Raw genomic sequence first — 22251 nt, forward strand, 5'->3', positions numbered from 1 at the left:
CAAGTGATGATAGGTTCTTACTTATTAAAAAAAAAAAAAAAAGTGTCCCTGATTTTCACATTGTGTATACCTGAGTAGCTAATTTGCTCTTGATGAACCAAAACATCCACCCAAATGACCTGATGTTCTTGTTTGTGGTCCTTATTTTATGTTACCCAGAGGCTGATGAAATTTCACAGCGCACCTTGATTCTTGCCATTGCTTTTATGTTGTCATATGTTGGCTCACAGCACCCAGGCAACCAGGCTTTGAGGGCTGGAGGAATGAGCCATTCTGCATGTTCATAGGAGTTCAGCATGTCTCCTAAATAGGATGCCTATTCCTTCTCCTGGCTACAGCCTTGGGATATTCTATTACACTTGATGGGTTTTACACTGCAGAGGAAAACCAGATGGCTTAGGGAAGTCACATTTTCTCTTTGTGTCCTTTAGTTGATTGCTACGCTATAGAAGCAGTCCTTAAGGTGCTAGTATGATGAAATAACCCTCAAATTACAGGCTGAGGTGGCAGTGGTAATAAAAGGAGGGAGAATCCAACTTCTTAGGATCAGTTCTTGCAGGTTAGAACACTACATAGGCAGCCCCTGCTCAACCTCACTACTCTGATACCTACAAGTAATGTATAGGTGATCTCAGGTTCTTTATCACTGTTTCTAACACCTGACCCCCCTTAGTCCCACCCTGAGTCTGTCCCTGGGCTCTTCCCTACAGTGTTGAGGGCCTCTGTAAGGATTTCCCTGGCTTTTGTGCTGGATTGAGGGAGGGGGAGGTGCAGGTGGTGTATAGAGAACCAACACTCACCTTCTTTTCTTGCCTTAAAAAAAAAATTTTTTTAATTTGCTTTTTCATAAACTTTTTTTTTTTCTAGAGCCCTTTTAGGTTCATAGCAAAATGGAGCAGAAAGTATGCAGTTCCCATATATCTACCCTCCACACACATAACACAGCCTCCCCAACTACCAGGATCCCTTACCAAAGGGTACATCTGTCAGAATCAGTGGACCTACATGGATGCATCCTAAAGTCCATACTTCACATTAGGGTTCACTGTTCTACATTGAACATGTATTGTACATTCTGTGAGCTCTGACAAATGTATAATCACATGTATCCACTATTAGAGTATCATACAGAGGAATTTCACTGCCCTAAAAACTCTGTGCTCCATCTGTTCATCCCTCCCTATTTCCCAGTCTCTGGCAACCACAGGTCTTTTTACTGTCTCCATAGTTGTACCTTTTCTAGAATGTCCTATGGTTGGAATCCTATAGTATGTAGCTTATTCACATTGGCTTTCCACTTGGTAATATGCATTTAAGTTTCCTCCGAGTCTTATTCATGGCTTGATAGCCCATTTCTCTTTAATGTGGAATAATATTCCACTGTATGGTTTCCTCTTCTTGATATCTTCACTATAGCTTTTTGCCCCACCCTTCTAAGAAATGTTCAGATAGCTGATTACTTTGGCCTCTTGTACATCTGGTTCTGCTGTTGGTACTCTGCATGGTTTCATGCTCTCCTACAGGGTCCACGTTAGAGTGACTGAGAAAACAAATTTGTTTTAGGGGTTAGGGATGGGATCGTAGCTTGTAGAGGGTTATCCTCATTCTCTGATTGTTAAACCTCATAATTGTTAAATTATTGTTAAATTCTCTGATTGTTAAACCTCACCTTTGTTTGTTTTTGGGATAGGAAAAAGGGAATAATTACAAAATAGTACAGTTCCCTGATTGATACCAGGTCAAATAGGAGAGAGGCTTACTCAAAGGTTTGTGGCATAAGAGTGAGTCCTCAGCCAATCTCTGGTATTAAAAAAAGGAAAAAGGGGCTTTATCTGGGACCTTGACTTTGAGGTGTAGGCATGGAGGGTGATCACAGAACAAGGCAGCCCCTTCTCTTCTGTACATGTATGAATATACACATATACAGGCACACACATGTGCAGACCCCTGACTCTACCCTGACTGCATGGATGTACCCCAGCCTTTTAAAGCCCAGTGTCTTAGGGTTATTAATCCTATAAGATGTATTTGTTGATTCAGGTGTTAGGAGCTCTGCTGTAGCCAAGGTCAGGACCATGGGGGAAGCCACAGTTCTTGCCTCTAAGAGGTCACAATATAATGATTTCAATATAACATGGATAAGTACAGAGAGAGAGAGAGTTGTGGTTGATGACGTCTACCCAGAGTAGGTGGAACTTGAGGGGCAGCCAGGTGAGTAGAGGGTGGAGAGAGCACATTTTAGGCTTGGGATACTAGAGGTCAAAGGCCACTTGAGGGGAAGCAGCTCAGAGGGTGCAGGCTTCTAGAAGGAGCGCTTACTTTTAGGACAGGTGAGGTAGGAGGTGAGGAAGTAGGCCCTGAAGGTTTCTGCAGCCTGAGCTGAGTATACAACTCTAGTGCTTGTCCCAGCTGGTTTACTTTGGGGCAGGAAGAGAGCTGGCATGCGGGGGTAGGGGCGGTCCGGGAGACACTGGGCAGGCCCGCTACAAAAGCATAGCCCAGCTGAGATCAGGAACTGCCAGAACAACACCTGGCCATGTAGCAGAAGTGGGAGTAGGGAAGGGTCCAATAAGTTTGACTTTTAACAGTGACCGAGGAGGAACTAGGTCAGTATTTCCCTATTCTTTTTTTCTTCCCTCTTCCTTAAAGAGAAAACACAGTTGTTAGAAATTTTTCTAAAGTACCTTGACCGATTTTGTCATAGTGCATTGAGCTTGGCAAAAACATTGAAGTTTTTATTTGTTCATTTGAAGATACTGTAACATCTCTGGATTATTTTCAAAATCACATTCAGACCCTTGAAATTCATAACATAGGATATTTCTTGATGTCTGTATTCCATGCTCAGTTGCTTTTTCCCAGAAAATTGGTGATAAAAGCTTTTTGGTGTGTGCTTGCAGCCTTCTGGAAGATAAATGTGTTTGTTCTTCCTTTCCCCAAAGGAGACTCTCTTCATAGCTTTGATTAATTGGAATTTGTAGTCATTTGAATGTTAGTTAATTGGGCTTTTATTGAGAACAATTGGCTGTAACCATATACTGAATGAGGTAGTCTAGAGACAAAAATTTCCTTCTAATCCAAAAGTCATTTGGAAAAATACATTTTTGGGGGGTGAGGTGGGGTGCAGGAGATGATGGTGGAAATGAAATGGGGGAAAATAAAACTTTCTGAGAAAAAGAAATAGGAAGTTTGAGCATTTTAAAGTCAATCTCAAGTGGAAAACTGTACAGTGCATATCTTGGCCAGTTGATAAAATGGTGAGTTCATGGTACACTTACATAAGCTCTCTTACTCCTCTCTTCACATAGTCCAATATTGGTGGGACACCTTTGTACTCAACCTGCTTACTACATTCTAGTTACTCATATTATTCGTTTTGTCTGATTCTAAGTGTCTTTAAATTTTTGAGAGAAGAACAGTGAATGACAGAACAAGAAGGAATTCATGGCATCAGGTTTTTCTATGTGTGATAAATGTATAGAGGGAGTGAGGCAACGTAGTATAATCCTAGCACTTCTCCGGCCCTTATAGTAAACGCATGTTTTCCTGTGCTTTGCGTTAACACCATTTGCATCAATAACTGATCTTTTAAGGGCATCATGCTTAGTCATGCAATTGTGAATGTAGTAGAGCAGAGTAAGCCTTCAATAATCATTTGCATAAAAATCTAATTATAACATTTTCCTAACTGTTGTGTGAGGTACTTATCCCAGGACACACAGACCGTGGGAGTAAAGGAATCTGTACAGATAAGGTTGGAGCTACCTATTCACAGTCAATATTAACACATCGAAGGGTCCCAAATGTTCTGCATTGGAGAAACTAATGTTTAAACCAACCTTTCTCGGGATCCCTGGGTGGCGCAGTGGTTTAGCGCCTGCCTTTGGCCCAGGGCGTGATCCTGGACACCCGGGATCGAATCCCACGTCGGGCTCCCGGTGCATGGAGCCTGCTTCTCCCTCTGCCTGTGTCTCTGCCTCTCTCTCTCTCTCTGTGTGTGCCTATCATAAAAAAAAAAAAAAAAAAAAAAAAAAATTAAAAAAAAAAAAACCAACCTTTCTCATATTTATATTGAGAAGCTTTTTTTGCATGTAACATCCCTGACTTCCTAGTTTGCTGGAATACTGCTTTGGGAGGAATACAAAGAGATTTCTGGAGTTTTTCTCTTTGCACAGAGCAAAGTAGCTTATCATTTCTCATCTCTGAATGCCTTGGGTATTGATGCTTTGAGCTTGTGCTTTGTTGAGTGTCTTTTGACACCAGCACCCAGCCTCTGCTGGAAAGTCAGCAGGGAGGAGGCCAGGAAAATAGAATTGGACACTTCCCTTTAGAGTCACATACCTCCTGACAGAGATGACTCTAACATGGAGCTGTACTTAGACTGGAAAAGTTCTCATGGTTTCAGAAAAAAAGCAGGACAAATCCTTGGCAAGTGGTAGGTGTTGTAGGAAATGGGGAGAATTTTGTTTTCAGAATTTCCCTTGTTTTTTCTTGTCTGTATTTTAGGGCTCCTGAAGAACTTTTTGTTTTATTTGCTTCTTGGATTTTGATTTGAGGAATTACTAATCAATGTGTCCAATGTTAGTATTACTTCAAGCTAAAAGTAATACAGTTACCTTATGAACAGTACCTGGGTTAGGGTTGCCACCCCTACCTCCAGTCAAAAATCTGCATGTGATTTTTGCCTACCCCCAGATTTAACCATGGACAGCCTACTGTTGACTAGAGGCCTCACTGATATCATAAACAGTCAATTGATACATAGTCTATATGTTACATGTATTACATGCTACATCCTTACAATAAAGTGAGAGAAAAAAATCATAAGAGCAAATATACTTAGAGTACTGTATTGCACCTATAAAAAAGAAAATACACATATGTGGACCCACATAGTTCAAACCCATGTTCTTCAAGGGTCAACTGTATACTCTTCTCATAGCACTTTTGTTAACTTTGAGATGTGTTCATATGAACCTATTTCCTGATTTTCATGCTCATGTAGATGGTGTTAAGGGAAAGCTTAGGTTGTTACACTATTCCCTGTCTTTGTTGTTGTTGTTTTAAGATTTATTTATCTGAGAAAGAGAGCATGAGCAGTAGGGCGAGAGGAAGAGAATATTCAAGCAGACTCCATGCTGAATGCAGAACTGGATGTGGGACTCACTCTCAGGACCCTGAGATCTCAACCTGAACTGAAACTGAGAGTTGGATGCTCAATCAACTGAGCCACCCAGGCACCCCACTATTCTCTGTCTTTTAATGAAATGTTAGGATGGGAATTATCTTAGCTGCTTCAGATCTATACCCATAGTAAGATTTCAGCCATAAGCTTTGTGAGGGCTCTTCATGGGAGGCAGCTTTGCCTTGGCAGATCCCCTTCACCTCAACCCTACATTCCTGTGTGCATTATGCTGAGTAAAATGTGAAAAACAAGTGGTCCTAAAACCCTCATAGTGAAAAAAGTACCTTGAATGGGCTCGATTAGATTACTTAATATACGTTTTATTTCTTTAATGCTGTTAAGAGGATAATCAATATTGGATATGCCATTTTCGGGGCACTTTGCTCTAGGCACTTGAGTTAAGAACTTTATCTGTATATGCCCATTTCATTTCTACATTTGAAATATCTAAGAAATAGTATCTCTGCTCTGGTGATGAGTGACTGAGGACTCCCAAGAGGTGTGTTTAAGCTTCTTGGAGCAAGTAGCAAGTGGTCTGTGATACAGAATCAGTTAAGTCCAGCCCTAGAGTCCTGCTGTTGGTGACAAGTCAGTAGCTTTTGCTGCCTTTTGGTCGCATCTACTTACGCCCCTCTCAGAATACTCGGAAAAGGTACAATGTGGGAGCTGCCAGATGATGTATCAGATGATGATTCAAGACTATTTTAAGGCAGAGGTCCTTAAATAATATGCTTCTGCTACCTTTAAAATAAGTTTCTATTTAATTTGAAGGGTCTTATTCATGTTAAAAATCACTTTAATAGGTAAGTGTCCTATGTAGATACATATTATGTATATGTATCTATGTAGATACATGTAGATACATATTATGTTTCCAAGTCCTTTTAGGCACCTTATTGTGATCAGGCAACAGACAATGAGTTTCTTCCATGGACCATTCCCATTACTGCTCCCACTGAATTGGAGCTCAAGCAAGCAAGACTATGTTTTATTCTTGAGCATTGCTGGATTGCTTTAGATACACTATCTTTAATCCTCACAACGGCTCTTGTGCTGGGCATTATTACAGAGCAGGAAATGGAGGCACAGAGAGGTTAAGGCACATCAAAGCCAAATGACTAGTAAATGACAGATCCAGAATCACTCACCTTAGCCATTGTGCTCCTTTATTTTTCTTTTTTAAAGATTTTATTTATTTATTCATGAGAGACACAGAGAGAGGCAGAGACACAGACAGAGGGAGAAGCAGGCCCCATGCAGGGAGCCTGACGTGGGACTCGATCTTGGGTCTCCAGGATCACACCCTGGGCTGAAGGCGGCGCTAAACCGCTGAGCCACCAGAGCTGCCCACATTGTGCTCCTTTAAATGCAGGAGGAGGAGCACAAATTTTGTCTCAAATCCTGATGTGTCTCAGCCCCAGATGTGAACTTGTCTGGCTCCCCATCCCCCTGCCCCCAATCATCCTTTTAGAAAGATGCCCTGGGACTGAGGAGGGGGTGAGGAGAGTGGATGGCACTGGGTGGCTTGTATGTTTGTCTGAGTTATGCCCTGGAGACCCAAATACTTACTTAAGTATCATGATAACTCATTTCTGAGATTGGATAGAGATTCTTGTCCTTTTGTGTACTTTCTAGGGACATTGTTTTTGGGAGAGAGGGAGCCTCTAGGAGATGGAGGAGGATTAATTAGATTTGTACTTTACATCCAATGCACCTGTAAAGGGATTTGTATGTCTACAAGGGATTATAGCTTTTTAACCAGGTTTATAATTATGGTATTAGGAGGATCCATGCATTATATGGAACTTCTCAACCTTTAAAAATAGGGCAATGAGAAGAATAAATTTGTTTGCTGGAGATAAATTGAACATAATGGTTCCATAATGGGAAGACATTACTGTATTTTATAGTCTAAATAGAAAAGAAGGCTTTTCATAGATAAACTAATCCAATAAAAATAAATCAATGATATGGTTAAAACATTATAGTGGAGCATAGTTTAACCATAGAAATGGCCCATCTGGACAAGCATGTCCCATTTGTTTTTATTCTTATTCAAATACTCTTTTCATCAGTTCTCTTATTAGGAATGAATCTACCTGTCTCTTGAAATAGTTTTGCCTTTGTTATACTAGCTTTGAGTCTGTTGCTTCAGTTACTTCAGCTGTAGGTCATAAGCATTACATGACATTGTGTGTGATAAATCATCATTCATGTGATTACAGGGTTTACTCTTCTGTTTTCAAATGGAATGGGATGATTGAAAAGATAAAAAATAAAAAAAGCAGCACTGTATTATGTGGAACTCATTTGGTCACAAGAAACCAACTGAATTGAGCTGCTACCTTAAAGCTGGTGTGTGTGTGTGTGTGCGCGCGCGGGGGCGGGGGGGGCATTTATAATAAAGATGCAGGTGTGTCTTAGAACACAAATGCAAGGTTAAAATGGCTCTAGGAAATGAACAGGAGCTGGAGATGAAGAAGGGAACTCTCATCAGTGTTCATTACAAGCACATTTGTGATACAAATGTCAATAAGATGAGAGGAAAGCTGGCAAAAGGCAAGTAGAAATCTATGTAATACTTGAGCATGGGATTAGAATACAGCTCCATTCTTTGGAAAAATCATGCTCTTTATAAGAAATTGAACAGTATAAGAAGTCAAAATCCTTTAAAATTCTGATAATCAGGGGTGATCATAATTATTTTGATAAACATCCCTCTAAGTCTTAGGACATCTGGGAAAACACACACACAAATGAAATCACTGTGCATGGTCCTTTACCTATTTTATTCTTGTGGCATCTTATCAGTAAGTACAAATCTCCATCAGTATTTCCAGTGTCTGTATTGTTTATTTCACGTCTCCTCTATTTGTGAACTTTGAGGGCACTGATTCATTTTCCCCTCATAATTACAAATACTATGGAAAAAAAAATTACAAATACTATGTATGTCCATTTTTCTGCTTACACAATTAACTATGTAGGGTAAATTCTTAGAGTTATTAGCATTGCTGTATCAAAGAATGTATCATTTTACATGTAGACAAAGTAACATAAGTGGTATGCTACCTCATGAGCTACATCTGAAATATTGGTTATTGTCAGTCTTTGACATCTTTATCAGTCTGATAGGTTAAAAAAATCTCCATTTTCTAAAGGTGTTCTTTAAGTTGTATTTTTTGTTAGTGTAGTTGATTATCTTTTCATATGTTTATTGCTATTATAATTCTTAAATTTGTTTTTTAAAGATTTTATTTATTTATTCATGAGAGACACACAGAGAGAAGCAGAGACACAGGCAAAGGGAGAAGCAGGCTCCTTGCAGGAAGCCCGATGTGGGACTTGATTCCGGGTCTCCAGGATCACGCCCTGGGCCGAAGGCAGGTGCTCAACGGCTGAGCCACCCAGGGATCCCCTGCTATTATAATTCTTATGGAAGGTTTATTGACTGTCCATCTCAAGGAGAGTATTTTCTTACTGCTTGATTTTTTTTTTTTTTGGCTAAATATGGATAATAACCTTTATGTCTGCTGTATAAATATTTTACCTAATTTCTTATTTCACCTTTTATTGGAGCTGTCACCTTTTGTTCTTTTAGTTTTGACTTAATTTTGCCATTCATAAATTTGAGATTTTTTTTCATAATTTGGAGATTTTAAAAAGGTAGCCAAAGGGACACCTGGGTGGCTCAGTGGTTGAGCATCTGCCTGTGGCTCAGGGTGTGATCCTGGAGTCCCAGGATTGAGTCCCACATTGGGCTCTCTGCATGGAGCCTGTTTCTCCTCTCTCTGCCTGTGTCTCTGCCTGTCTTTGTGTCTCTCATGAATAAATAAATAAAACCCTAAAAAAAAAAAAAAAGGGTAGCCAAATGTCTCAGTCCTTCATGGTTTCAGAGTTTTGTTTTGTTTTTAAGATTGTATTTATTTGAGATAGAGAGTGAGAAGAGAGCACAAGAAGGGGGCAGAGGGAGAGAGGGAAGCGGACTAGACTGCCCACTGAGCAGGGAGCCCAACGTGGGGGCTTGATCCCAGGACCCTGGGATCATGACCAGAGCTGAAGGCAGAAGCTCAACCGACTGAGCCACCCAGGTGCCCCATGGTTTCAGTTTTTGATGTCAAGTTCATTTTTTATTTATTCTTTAAAAGATTTTATTTTTAAGCAATCTCTATGCCCAATGTGGGGCTTGAACAACCCCAAGATTAAGAATCATGAAACTTTACCGACTAAACCAGCATGTTTAGAAAGCCCTTTTCTGTGTATTATAGAATTAATGGTATATTCTTTTAGTACTCATCTGATTCTATTCTGAGTTTATTTTTTCATAGGTAGAGATCTAGATTTTTCCCTCCTCATTAGCTAAACATTTATGAACCGGTCTCACACACTTACCCAGACAGATGATTCCATGTCCTTGGTCTATTCATGTGGATACTTGGTTCTATATATGGGTATTCTGTTTCATTGATATGTATGTTGTCACTGAGATATCTATTAACTGGGGCTGAGACGTTTTTGCGGTTGATGGTGGTGCTTCTGTTTTAAATTGGGTTTCCAAGTGCTAATAATGGTCAGTTGTGAATGGCTCAGAGAACTGGGAATGAGATGAGATCACTTGAAGCAAGAAGGGGCTGCTTCACAGACACATTAGAGGAACTAAGTTAGGAAAAGGGTGAATGAGATAAGAGCTCATATAAGCTAATTTATAAAGACTGAGAGTGCCTTGTTTTTGTTTTAAACACTGGGGGGGTGGGGGCAAGTGGGTGGGGAAATGTATCTTTGTTTAAATTCTAAGCCATTAAGCATTTCTACCACAGGGAAGGGAAAAAATGTGTTTTTGCCTCTTTGCCAAAAGTAACATAATTTTGGTCTTTGAAATAACTGTCTTGGGACCTCAATTCCCTGTTGGTAAAGAGAATTCCCAGCCCATGTGTTGTAGCGGAAATTCATTGTTTCCTGAGTTACTTCCTTTCATGCTTAGTATGGAGGGAAATGGCCAAATGTATAGATGAACATTTTTTATTCTCCTAAAACTGACATCTATAACATTACTTGATCCTGATAAATTTTTTTTTTGATCCTGATAATTTTTATTATTGTTTTAGGTATTGCTGCTGAAGGCTTCTCAGATGCTTTAGGATATCTTCAGGGAAATCAACTCTTTACGTAAACTGAGAATTCAGGTGAGTCCTTGAAAAAAATGTATCTTAGCAATTAGCCACTCCCTGCATTGATAAAATGTAAGTGTTGAAACATTGTCACTTACTGTCTCATTTGACATATTCTGAGGCAGGCATGTAGCCACCTAGTCTTGCCACTTACATTGCTATTTATTTTTTCCACCTAGTCATTGGGTGGGTGAATACAGGGGCCAGCAAGATAGGATGAGAGGCTGTCTTTTAGCCTTATTGCATAAATTCATATTTATTCACACTATTTTATTTATAAACTTTTCATTTTTGAGGTGTTGGATAAGGAATTAATGAGAAAATTTTAGTAGTCTTTGCCTTGTGAAACTGCTTGGTGGTTCTTGGAGTCCTCCATGGATGGCACACAATTGCTCTACCATGAGATAAACTTTGGTTTATAGGTTTGGGTTTCTCCCTTTGATTGTCCTGGGTGGGGCTGCATGATGCCAAGTAGCGTGTGTGACGTACTGTTGGCAGGGGACAGAGGTGATCTTCTGCAGGTCCTTAGTATGCCTGGATTGACATTTGACAGGTTACGGGTTGGTTTATGCCGCTATACTCAACAACTCTATTGTGGCTCACCAGGCTTCCCATTTCTGTTCCTGACCAGCTGCACAACTGGGGACAGGTTGATCTTTGCCAATTTTGTACAGTCATCTGTGAAACGTATGCTGACCCAACCTACTCGTTTCCTTTTAGATTTTATAAAACAGGAAAAAAATGTCACGATCAATTTTTAATACATATTTTTGGCTATGTGTATGCAAAGTTGATGATTACTCAAGCTGGATGAGTGCATGAAACTTCACTATATTTATATCCTATTCTTTCTATTTTGTGTTTAGAATTTTTCATAATTAAAGATTTAAAAAAATAACTATCATCTAACATTTCATGAAAGAAGTATTTTAATACTGGAAGAGTAGGAATGTCATAAATTTAGATTACACGTTTTTAGCATTATGAAAATGCTCTTCCTTTGCCACCTCTTTCTCATTTCTCTGCTGACCAGGGACTGTTGGCCATGAACTAGCCAGACTGGCCTGATGACTGACATTTGGGACAGATTGGCATGTATGACTGACTGCTAAGGGTTCTTCTGCCTCTGAAATTGTGTCATTCCTTTGCAGCAGGATAGAAATGTACTCTGGTTATACATCAGCTATCTCTAGAAAATGCTGACAACTAGTCTAGTTGAAATGAGAGGTCAGAGGTCGAACAGATGAGAAGGAATTGTTCTGTTGGGAAAGCCCCCAAAAAAGTGGCTTATTTACATGAACAGGAGATTGAACTGTGAGCCACCTTGTAGCCAATGTAGAAATAAACATGATAGTGTTTTAAGATGTTGAGTAAAAGGGTATAGAATCCTCCCTTCACACCAGTATGGGCAGCCTCTGGCCAGGTGGTATCTTTTTTTTTTTTTTTTAGGTGGTATCTAATAGATAAGCATGCACCTGCGATGTGAGGACACTGGGAGCTAGGGATGGGGTGGGTGGATGCCTGACTCCAGGGAGGCCCGTGTAAACATTGTGTGTGAGGAGCGTAGAGCTGGGTGGGAGTGGAGGGGTATGGCTGAAAGTTCTGAGCTGAGAGCAAGGGGATGACATGTACACAGGGTAGGGAAGAGGAAGGGATCTGTCTGGCCCAGGAACCATTTGGTTGTCTTGGTGTGCCTCTTATCCTATGGGGAATTACTGGGGGCACTAGGCGGTCCTGTTTGTCTAAAGGGCCTGGGCACAGTGGGCAGGAAGCATTTCAGATCCAAAAACAGTGTGCCAAGTGCATTCTTATGCCATGGGTCCATACAGAATGGGAAACTATACTTTGCACTTACATCTCCATGGGGTGTAGGGATGTGTATGGGGGCAGCACGGGTGGAAGACTGAATTACTAGGACAGGAAAATAATGTGGGGAAGGAGCAACAATAACGCCTGTGTCAAGAGGCCCACATAATCCTGGCTGCTTTGGAAAGTTCTGTGAAATTATACTGTGGCTTACATTGTTTGGAACACGGTGGTTCAGTCCTTTGGAATTGCTCCTCCAGTGATTTCTGGCTTTCCTTTAACGTTCCTATTTTCTGGAAACTTGAATGAAATTTGACAGACTTACCTTGTATTCCCTTCTGTCAACCCCACTTTCCGTTTACTGCTTGATTTGTATGGTTTAATTGGGTTGCTTCCTGGGGATATTTACTTCACTGCCCTTTTTAGGAAAAAATTAAAACAACAACAAAAGAAACATTTGTCTTAAATGTATAATAATATGAAAAATTACCTGAAATCTTGACACTTCTGCAAGTGTCTACAGTCAATGAATAAATGCAAGCAGGATCTTTTATTTTGATATAAACCAGAGAGAAGAGAATTGCTTTAAGGGACACGAGTCTGGCTGAGTCTAAATACAACTTAATCAAAAATACAATCAATCAATCATGTTCTGAGTATTTCAGAAGGCCAGGCACTGCTGGGTGAGATCTTGTAGGGATGAACAATTAAGAATTGGAGACAGCCATGTTTCATAGGAATAAACATGTGCTTTTTTAGAGGGTTGTTTGCACAAGAGAGAAGAGATTGATAAAGTATAGAGGAAGAGGGACATATATGATAAATGAGTTGTTGAATGTGTTACTTAATGACTTGTGATATATTCCGGATTTAAGAATAAGTATAATACTCTGAATTTACCTCCATTTTCCCTTCAGGCTTGTAAGAGAAATATTTAAAAACTATTTTTAAATGAAAAACATTGTCTTTTACTCTCTGAGAATTTTGAATTCCCAGTGCTGTTTTAGGGGGACGGCCTTGAATCTATAAAATTCAAAGCAGGATCTATCTATATAGCTATTTGTCATTCTGTATCAGTCCCTTAAAAGCTATGACATCAGGGAAGGTGCATTCTTATGCTTATTTTTCTTCATTAAAAATGTAATGTTAGGCACTTGTGTCTTCCTGCCATCCTCCATTAGCCAGATTCTCTGCTTGTTTTTTTTTTATATATATTAAAACAGCATTTATTTGTTAATGTAACATAGGAAATTAAAGCAAGTTACACTACGTTTAAAAACACAGCTAATGCATTTTAAGAGAAACCCATCCCTCCCACCCCCCAGCCCCACATGAATTAAGAATCTAAGAGAAGGAATAACCATAAAACAAAGTGTTGTGGAATCCTTCATTCAAGAATGCTTGCATAATGATTAGGTTAATATTGCCTTCTTGCAAAATTTCTCTTTTCTATTAAAATGTTTTTGTAGCCTTGACTGTTTATTACAAAAAAATTTCAGTACAAAAGTTGGTGCTATGAGGGGATTACTCCGCTTGTTGATGGAAGGTACAGGCACTTGCTCTCCCCCCATGGGGCCCCTGAGTGGCTGGGAGTCCTAATTAGCATCATCCTAATTAGCATCACATCCTTGATCAGGATTCCCTGACATGTACTAGGCTCTTCATTCTACTGTCTGTGCTTAGTAAATGTTTCAGAACAACAACAATTTCCAGATTGTTTTTCATAATTAAACTTAGGAATACATGGGTATAATAGAATGAGCTGTTTCCTTACACTTTTTGGCTAATTATGCTCATCAGTTAATTTCTTTCAAAGTTAGCGCTGTGGAGAGCTCAAGATTTGAGCCCTTTCTCAGAATTGATTGGATTTCATGGACTTAAGGGCTCTGGAATATTTGTGTCTGTATTTAAATACTCTCCTATAGAACACAAACCTTTAAAAATTCCATATTTTTGCTGCAACGTCTCATATTCTGAAGACCTATAATGATCATCAAAGCTGTTCTGTTTACAACAAATTAGAATTAGACAGCTTTCCAGAACCATAAAATGACTAGTTGACTTGCAGAGTTTACACATGACTTTAAAACAAAGCAAGCACACCGTAAGGCCAGCTGCCATGGTCTGAACACAGCATGGTAAGGCCTGGTATGAGCAGAGAAAAACCCTACTGCTGTGATCTAAGTAATAGTCTTAGGATCTTTCATTTAAAACAATGTAAGTCAAAGTAATGCATGCAAAGAGTTAAAAAATAGAAAATACTACAGAACAGCTCCAAATGAAAAGCAGCAAGGGTTTTACCCCACCTCTTCCTTCACTTAGTCTTCCTTTTCAGAGGCAACCACCTCCTCCCTGTAGATCATTTAACCTTTGTGACTTGCACATGTATGAATATTAGGCTTGCAGTGCCATTTCCCATGTTATCAGTTTTAAGAGCTGTTTATGGTGTCTTGTTGTGATTGCTGATGAGCTCACCCTGACCAGCCCGTTTCCCTTCCTCCCTGCAGCCGATTCACATTTTCAGTCCTAAAGCTGCTGCTTCTCTGCACCTCAGTTGGCCTCCTTCGTTGTTGTTCTGTCTCTTACATAGCCTGTTTCTTGTTTACCCCCCACACCTCTCAAAGGCAGCTGTACCTTTGATTTTCTTATTTTTTTTTAAAGATCCATTTACTTGCTTTAGAGGGAGAGAGAGCATGCAAGCAAAAGGGAGGGGCAGAGGGACAGTGAGAGAGAGGGGCAGAAACGCACACTCTGTGCTGAGTATAGAGCCTGAAGTGGGGCTCCATCCCACCACCTCCATCATGACCTGAGCCGACACCAAGAGACAGAGGCTTAACCTGACTGAACCACCCAGGCGCCCATGTACCTTTTGATTTTCTAATGCTCAGGGTTGGTGATACTTAGTATTCTGTTAAGCGAGGGCTTCCGTGATTTACCTATGACTTGATTCTGAATGTGAAATCCAAGAAGCAGCATTTATGCTCTTGCAATCAGGGTAGCAGCTATTGCCGTCACAACCCAGTATGTGGTGAGATTATAGCTCTTCCTCTCTAAGCCTAATGACCCGCACCTCTGGCACCTCTGTGGAGCGCGTTTGAATGGATTCTCCATTTTATGTGGTGGCATTGGCTGTCTTGGGCTCAGCCTCAACTTTTCCTAGCCTCTCGGTCTTCCCATTCTTCCTGGAAACCTGCTTTAGGTTTGGAGGTCTTACGCCCACAGTCCCCTGCCTTCCAATTTCCATCAGAACCGTCTGATCTCAAGGTATGCGTTCTGCTTCTAAGCAAATGTTCATGGCCCGGGAAGCTTACCACTGTTAATTAATACTTTTGGAAAAATAGCCTCAGGCTCTGATGTCTTTGAAGGGTCAGTAACCTGGTGTTTAAAATTAGCCATCCTTAAAAAAAAATTAAAAAAAAATAAAATATAAACTAAACTAAACTAAAATAAATAAAATTAGCCATCCTTTATGGAGGACCTGATATGTTAAACACCTAGGTATCAGAGACCTGGAGTCTGATGAAATCCTCATACCAGCCCTATGGGAGAGACAGGGCTGTTGGCAGGGCCTCTATAAAGAAGTTGAAATCTGGATCAGAGACTCCTTGAAGGCCTCCACTGGGAAGTGGTTCTTAGATCCTGGGGTGAGTTGGGGGCATGATACCAGCTGTGGTTTCATCGATGAGAAAAAACTTGTCCTTTTCTGCAACCTCTTCCACTTTCCCCTGACCCCCTCTGGAGACCATTGCTGCTGCTCTAAGGAAAATCAGCTCTGCTTAATTCTGGCCAAGAACTCATTATGCAGAATTCTGGAATTAGAAATGGGGCTATCCTTACCTACTCAGGTGTTCTGTTTGTGACTCTGAAATGAGAAATGGGGCTTCATACTCAACTCTGTTGTTAAGAAGGGAAAAGGAGCTTTGATCCTTTGAGTTGGTCATCTGCTTTCTAGGCAGATAGCCCATGAATGAGTTGGGTGGAGTTACTCTTTGTTACCTCTGTTAGGTCCTGGTGGTGACGCCCACTGCCTAAGTGCAAATAGTGCTTATTTTCCAAACCATCTTGACCTATGAAGTTAATGCTCCCAAGTAAGTAGTGAATGTAAGGAAAATCTTTAGAGCGGTGGCGCCTAGTTTACTTATGGACGAGATAGTTGGCCTTAATGAAGCCGAATCTTAATGTATAGATTGGAGTCAACATGGACTTTGTGACTGTGGTTACCAGGAGCAATTTCCTACATTAAAAGTTAGTAGTGATAAGCAGTCCAGGGTTACCCTGCTAAGGACTTGGAACAACCTAATTCTGTGTTCGATATTTGTAATTTTTATATTTATTGATTATTAGAACTGTGATATGGTGGTAATCAAGTAAGGTTGTAATAAGTAGGAGACATTTTGGTTCCCTTAAACAAAGATCACTAATCTTCAGTTGTATCGGTCCTGTGACACTTGTGTAAAAGTGATTTGGCGGGGCAGGGGCACCGGGGTGGCTCACTTGGTTAAGCATCTGCCTTTGACTCAGGATCCTGAGAATGAGCCCTGTATTGGGCTCCCTGCTCAGCTGGGAGGCTGCTTTTCCCTCTCCCTTCTGCAGCTACCCTCTCTTTTGTGTTCTCGCTCGTGCTCTCTCAAATGAATAAATAAAATATCTTTTTTTTAAAAAAAAGTGATTTAGGGGGCTAAATCTGCTTGGGCAATTTAAATCTTGATCAAAATTTTCTCCCATGGTTAGGAATGCAGCTTCTAGAACAGTGGGACAGAACCCAACCCTTTAGTAAGAGAAGGGAATAAGATTTAAAATGCTTTTTAAAATTACTTGATGCCAAATATTCCCCAGACTAGTTGCATATTCTTCCATTTACTTACCTCTAAGTAGTGAAAATGACTCCCATCTCCCCTGTAGAAGAACTTTGGCTCCAGGCACTGGGGTCATGCAGGATGCTCAATTCATTTTGCTGGCTCTTTGGAAAGTTTGATGCAGGCCAGGGGCATGAACTGTGTGAAAGTGAGGTCCCTGGTCCCCTCCATTGGCCACTATTCTCAGAAGTTTGTATTCAGAGGAAGCATATTCAATACTTTGAACTAGGAAGGACAGAAATACAAATCAGCACCAGAGCATATATAATGAGGTGGGCCTTGTTGTGTTTGGTCTACACGTTTCATGGATGCAGCATCTGACCTATGAGCAGAAGAGGAGCAAGTTTAGAGGAAGGAGATATTTCTAAGGGGGTAGAATAGATTTCCAAGAGAAAGTAGCATTTATTTCTGGGTTAATTGGTTTTAGTTTTGCTACTTCTAACAGAATAGACTATTAACCACAGTGGGTTGTATACGATAGAAGTTGGTGTTTTCTATGCTTAGAATGAGGTCCTAAGGTGGGGTTTGTGTGAACTTGGACTCCTTGCAGGGTGAGTAAAATTTCACATTTCACTTGGGGTAAACTTCGTTTTTTTGTTTTGTTTTGTTTTGTTTGTTTTGTTTTTCATTTTAACAATACAAAAAGTAAGGGCAAACTTTTAAAATCAGTGCTTAAAGCAAAAATCCCTTATAGACAAAATTGATCCGAAACATCTCTTGGGAAGATGTCACATGAGGGACTAGTATTCTCTCTCCTAGTTATTCCAACAGAATGGGCTTTTCTCTCTCTGTAAGAGCTTGCTGCTAAGTAGTTGGCACCTGTATTTAAGGGCCATGTTAAAAACTATAGAATGACTTTCAGTATCCAGATAGGACCCTTCTTCCCCAGGCTTACTCTGTTTCTGAAAAATTCTTATGCCCCTCCCATGGTCTTTCTGGGGCTTGCTTGCTCACTGAGAAGAGTGGGAGTGGAACTGCCTGCCAGATTGATTATTCATACCTTTTCTCATGGAAGCTTTCAAAACACATTCAGAGGTGAAGAGAATTTGATAGTCAAATATGTGTCCACCACCAAGGTTCAACAAGGATTAATCTTAGTTTTGTTTCGTCTCTGCCCTTCTTTCTTCCCACTCATTTTGAAGCATATCTTTGCTATTTTTTCTTCTATCAGTATTTTAGTATAGGACTTAAAAGATAGGACTTACTCTGTATCACTATAAAAACATAAAAATTGTCAGTATTTCCTTAATATCATTAAATAGCAAATTACTGTTTGTGTTTTCACAGATGTCCTACATACTTTTGTTTCTTTGAATCAGGATTCAAATACGGCTTATACATAGCAACTGACAGGTCTTTAATCTCCTTTTAATCTGTACTGACCCCTCCCCCCTCTCCATGATTTGTTTCTTTAAGAAACTGGATTATTTGTCCTTTAGAGCAGAGAATCTCAAATGGGAATGATCTCCCTCCCCTATCTAGGGACATTTGACAATGTTGGGAAATACTTTAAGTTGTTACAACATAGAGAGTTGGCATCTAGTGGGTAGAAGGTGAGAATGCTGCTAAAATCCTACCATATGCAGGTCAGGCTCCCCACAGCAAAGAAATAACTGGTCTAAAATGTTGATAGTGCTGAGATTGAGAAACTATGCCGTAGAATTTCCCATAGTGTGAATTTTGATGATTTCTTTCCCCTGGTGCCATTAAACGTGTTTCTCTGTTACTTTCATTTTCTATGATGTGTTAAAAGCTTGAGTTTTGGTCAGATTCAGATCTGGATTTTTTTTTTCTTTTTAGTCAAGGCTACTTCATATGCAGGCAGTGTCTTTCCATTAAATACAAAATCACTGCTGGTCTCTCTTTTTGTGATATTGGTCTTTCTTTGATCATTGCCTATATCTTTTTGTTCGTTAGTGATTGTAGAGTAGTGATTGGCAGTTCTCTTATTCCTTCCTCATTTCTCTTTTCTTTTCTTTTCTCTTTTCAAGATTTTTATTTATTTATTTATGAGAGAGACACAGAGGCAGAGACACAGGCAGAGGGAGAAGTAGGCTCCATGCAGGTAGTCTGACATGGGACTCGATTCCGGGTCTCCAGGATCAACGCCCTGGGCTGAAGGGGGTGCTAAACTGCTGAGCCACCCGGGCTGCCCCTCCTTCCTCATTTCTATATGAGAATACTTAAATAAACAGAAGTTTAATGTTAATTATTTGTTAACCTTGAGGTTCATATAGGAAAGGATAAATACTTGATGTTTTTCCTGTTTTCAAAACAATGAGTTCCCTGGTGGCATCCTTTGAAAGTGATCACTGAAGTTTTATTTTTTTGTTTTTTCTTTTTTTTTCTGTGTAAATACAATTGGTGCATTTCAAATCTTTTTTTTTATTTATTTTTTATTTATTTATGATAGTCACACAGAGAGAGGGAGAGAGAGGAGAGAGAGAGAGAGAGAGAGAGAGAGAGAGAGAGGGAGGCAGAGACACAGGCAGAGGGAGAAGCAGGCTCCATGCACCGGGAGCCCGACATGGGATTCGATCCCGGGTCTCCAGGATCGCGCCCTGGGCCAAAGGCAGGGGCTAAACCGCTGTGCCACCCAGGGATCCCTGCATTTCAAATCTTATTGGTACTGAAATTGTCCCATATTTGGTCAATAGAAACTAATTCAAGATGGCTCCCAAGTCCTTTGGACAAGATGTTTTTGGAGGAGGTGGGTATTCTTTTTGTTGTGACATAATGTCACAGGCTTGTCTTAACCCATTTCTTATTTCAGACTTAGATCTACTACTTCTCCAGGGAACCCTGGTTCCTTTGAGTATTTAGAAGGCACAGTGCGAAACTAGGAATGTTTATTGTCATTGGATTCATCATTGTTTCTAGATCTTTTCAGTGGACCAAACTAGGGAATATGTATATATATGTGCATTTGTATTTATGTGTATGTTATATATAAAGACAAAACCAATTATTAGTGCATATGGATACTTCTAAGTAACATTCAGATATATAGGGTTTTACTTAATCAATTTTATAGCAGTGTTCTTTGTTTCACCCCAGTTCTCACTGATATCATATTTTTGCATTTGCTTTATCTCATGCTGTATACACAATAGACCTAGTTGTAAAGATGTCTAGAATAGTTATGTGTGATTGTGCCACCAACTAGATATATAAGTTAGGCTCATTGTTTGGTTTTAGTTTTGGTTTTTAGAGATTCCCTTTTTCAGTTGAATATTGTGCAATATTGTCATGGTTTCCAAGTCTCATCTATAATATGAGGCATATTCAGAGGTGTTTCGTTTTACCCCTGTTGTCTTGCCATCCCATTTCCTCTCTTCCCATATGTAGCATTTGAAAAAAAATCTGGTTTATCCTTGTATTGGTTTTTGATATCAGGAAATATGTGTGTGCTTTCATATTTACATATCCCTCCCTTTTCTAGTACACCATAGTATTCTGTACACTTTTATTTACTTTTTTTTTTCCACTTAATCTTCCCTGGTTCTTGTCCATGGTGATGCACAAAGATCACAAAGATCATGGATTCATACTCCTTTGCACAGCTGCATAGCCTGCCATTGTGTGGGTTTACTCTGACATACTCAGCCTGCCCTATTGGTGGAACATGCTTTTTTTCATCTTTTACTTATTACTAGGAATAGTGCTGTGTGGAATAGCTTTGGGAACTCTTTTTCTTTTTCTTTTCTTTTTTCTTTCTTTCAGATTTTATTAATTTATTAGAGAAAGAGAGCATGAGCAAGCAGAGCAGCAGGCAGAGGGAGAGGGAGAAGCAGGCTCCTTGTGGAGCAGGGAGCCCAATGTGGGGCTAGATCCCAGGACCCTGGGATCATGACCTGAGATGAAGGCAGACATTTAACCAACTGAGCCACCTAGACACCCCACCTTAAGCACTCTTAAAAATCATTTGTCTTTTCCAATGTTATGGAAGTTAAATGGATGTATAGTAGGACTCTTCTAATGAAGAAAGTAAAGGATGTCTGCAACTGTTGGGATGAACTGAGCTTTGGGATAGGAAAGGGAAGTTAGGTTTGGGACAAATGGAGAAGAACTTTTGAGTGGAGTAGACTTTCTGTTTTCATGTAGAAGAAAATCAGTCTTAGGAAGGTTGATGGAATGCAGATTTCCACACATTGCATTGCCAGGCCAAGGACTTTTGATCTTCTACTTCAGGGCAGGAGTTGGCAATCTTTTCCAGCAAAGGACCCAGGCTATAAATATTTTAAGTTACCATCGATGTTGCAACTACTGAAGTCTGCTGTTGGAGTGTGAAAAGCAGCCATAAACAATTCATAAATAAATGAGTGTGACTGTGTTCCAATCAAACTAGATTTACGGGCACTGAAATTTGGATTTCATGCTGTAAATCATGTATTATGAAGTAGAATTCTTAATCTTTCCCCTCAACTATTTAAACATGTAAAAATCAATCAGAACTTACTGGCCATGATTTGCCAAGCTTTGCTCTGGGCATTGGGGAGCCATAGAACATTCTTGAGCACAAGAAGGACCTACTCAAAAGGATTATTACCAGTGGATTAAAGAGGGCTCCATCAGAGGCAAGGAGTCCAGGCTGCCCAGGGAGGCTGTAGTTGTTCTCAATGTGTATGTAATTAGAATGTGTCTATGGGAGCAGATTTCTTTTCTATTACCTGAAATTAAAGAGTTATTGAGAAGTGATGATCTCATTATATGGTTTGATAGGAAACTTGCATTTATTTATAAAATCTGTATTCTCCAATCTTCCATTGGTTATATACAAATAGAGTACCAAACTCGCCATTCCACATTGTGAGGGCTTAGGGCAGAATCGTCTCATTCCTATCCCCATTTTCCACCCTCACTCTGTTGAGAAACCCGATTCAGCCCATTTACCAAGGAGTCTTTTGTGTCAGCTGTCTTGCACCTCTCGTTTCCTACGACATTTGGCAGCTAACTATTGAGAAAACAGCCTTTAGTTTGTGGGAGGAAAATCAAAAATGATATAAATGAAAAAAATGCATTTTCATATAATGGAAATTATTAGAACAACTTTTAAAATGTCACTGAAGATTAATGCAGACAAGAAGGAGCTGAATATATTAGAAAGTAGGTCAAGTTATCTCATGTTTATGAATGAGGTGAATTAGAGTGCAGGTTTAGGTTTATAAAATTGTGTGATACTATGGTTTATATGAATTACCCTAGCCCAAATGATATTATAGCAAAATATTAAAAT

General features: G+C 39.8%; 1 protein-coding gene across 4 annotated transcripts in view; it reads left to right on the forward strand.

Annotated features, from left to right (window-relative positions):
* The window catches only part of TLN2 (talin 2), a 428409-nt gene that overhangs the window by 164588 nt on the left and 241570 nt on the right, over positions 1 to 22251 (forward strand). For all 4 annotated transcript variants that reach the window (XM_038580605.1, XM_038580602.1, XM_038580603.1 and 1 more), the window contains one exon: positions 10291 to 10368. The gene's annotated coding sequence lies outside the window, so the exon portion shown is untranslated. The remainder of the gene's footprint in view (positions 1 to 10290; positions 10369 to 22251) is intronic.

The sequence above is a fragment of the Canis lupus genome, chromosome 30, assembly GCF_011100685.1.
Source record: "Canis lupus familiaris isolate Mischka breed German Shepherd chromosome 30, alternate assembly UU_Cfam_GSD_1.0, whole genome shotgun sequence".
In the NCBI taxonomy this organism is placed as follows: domain Eukaryota; kingdom Metazoa; phylum Chordata; class Mammalia; order Carnivora; family Canidae; genus Canis; species Canis lupus.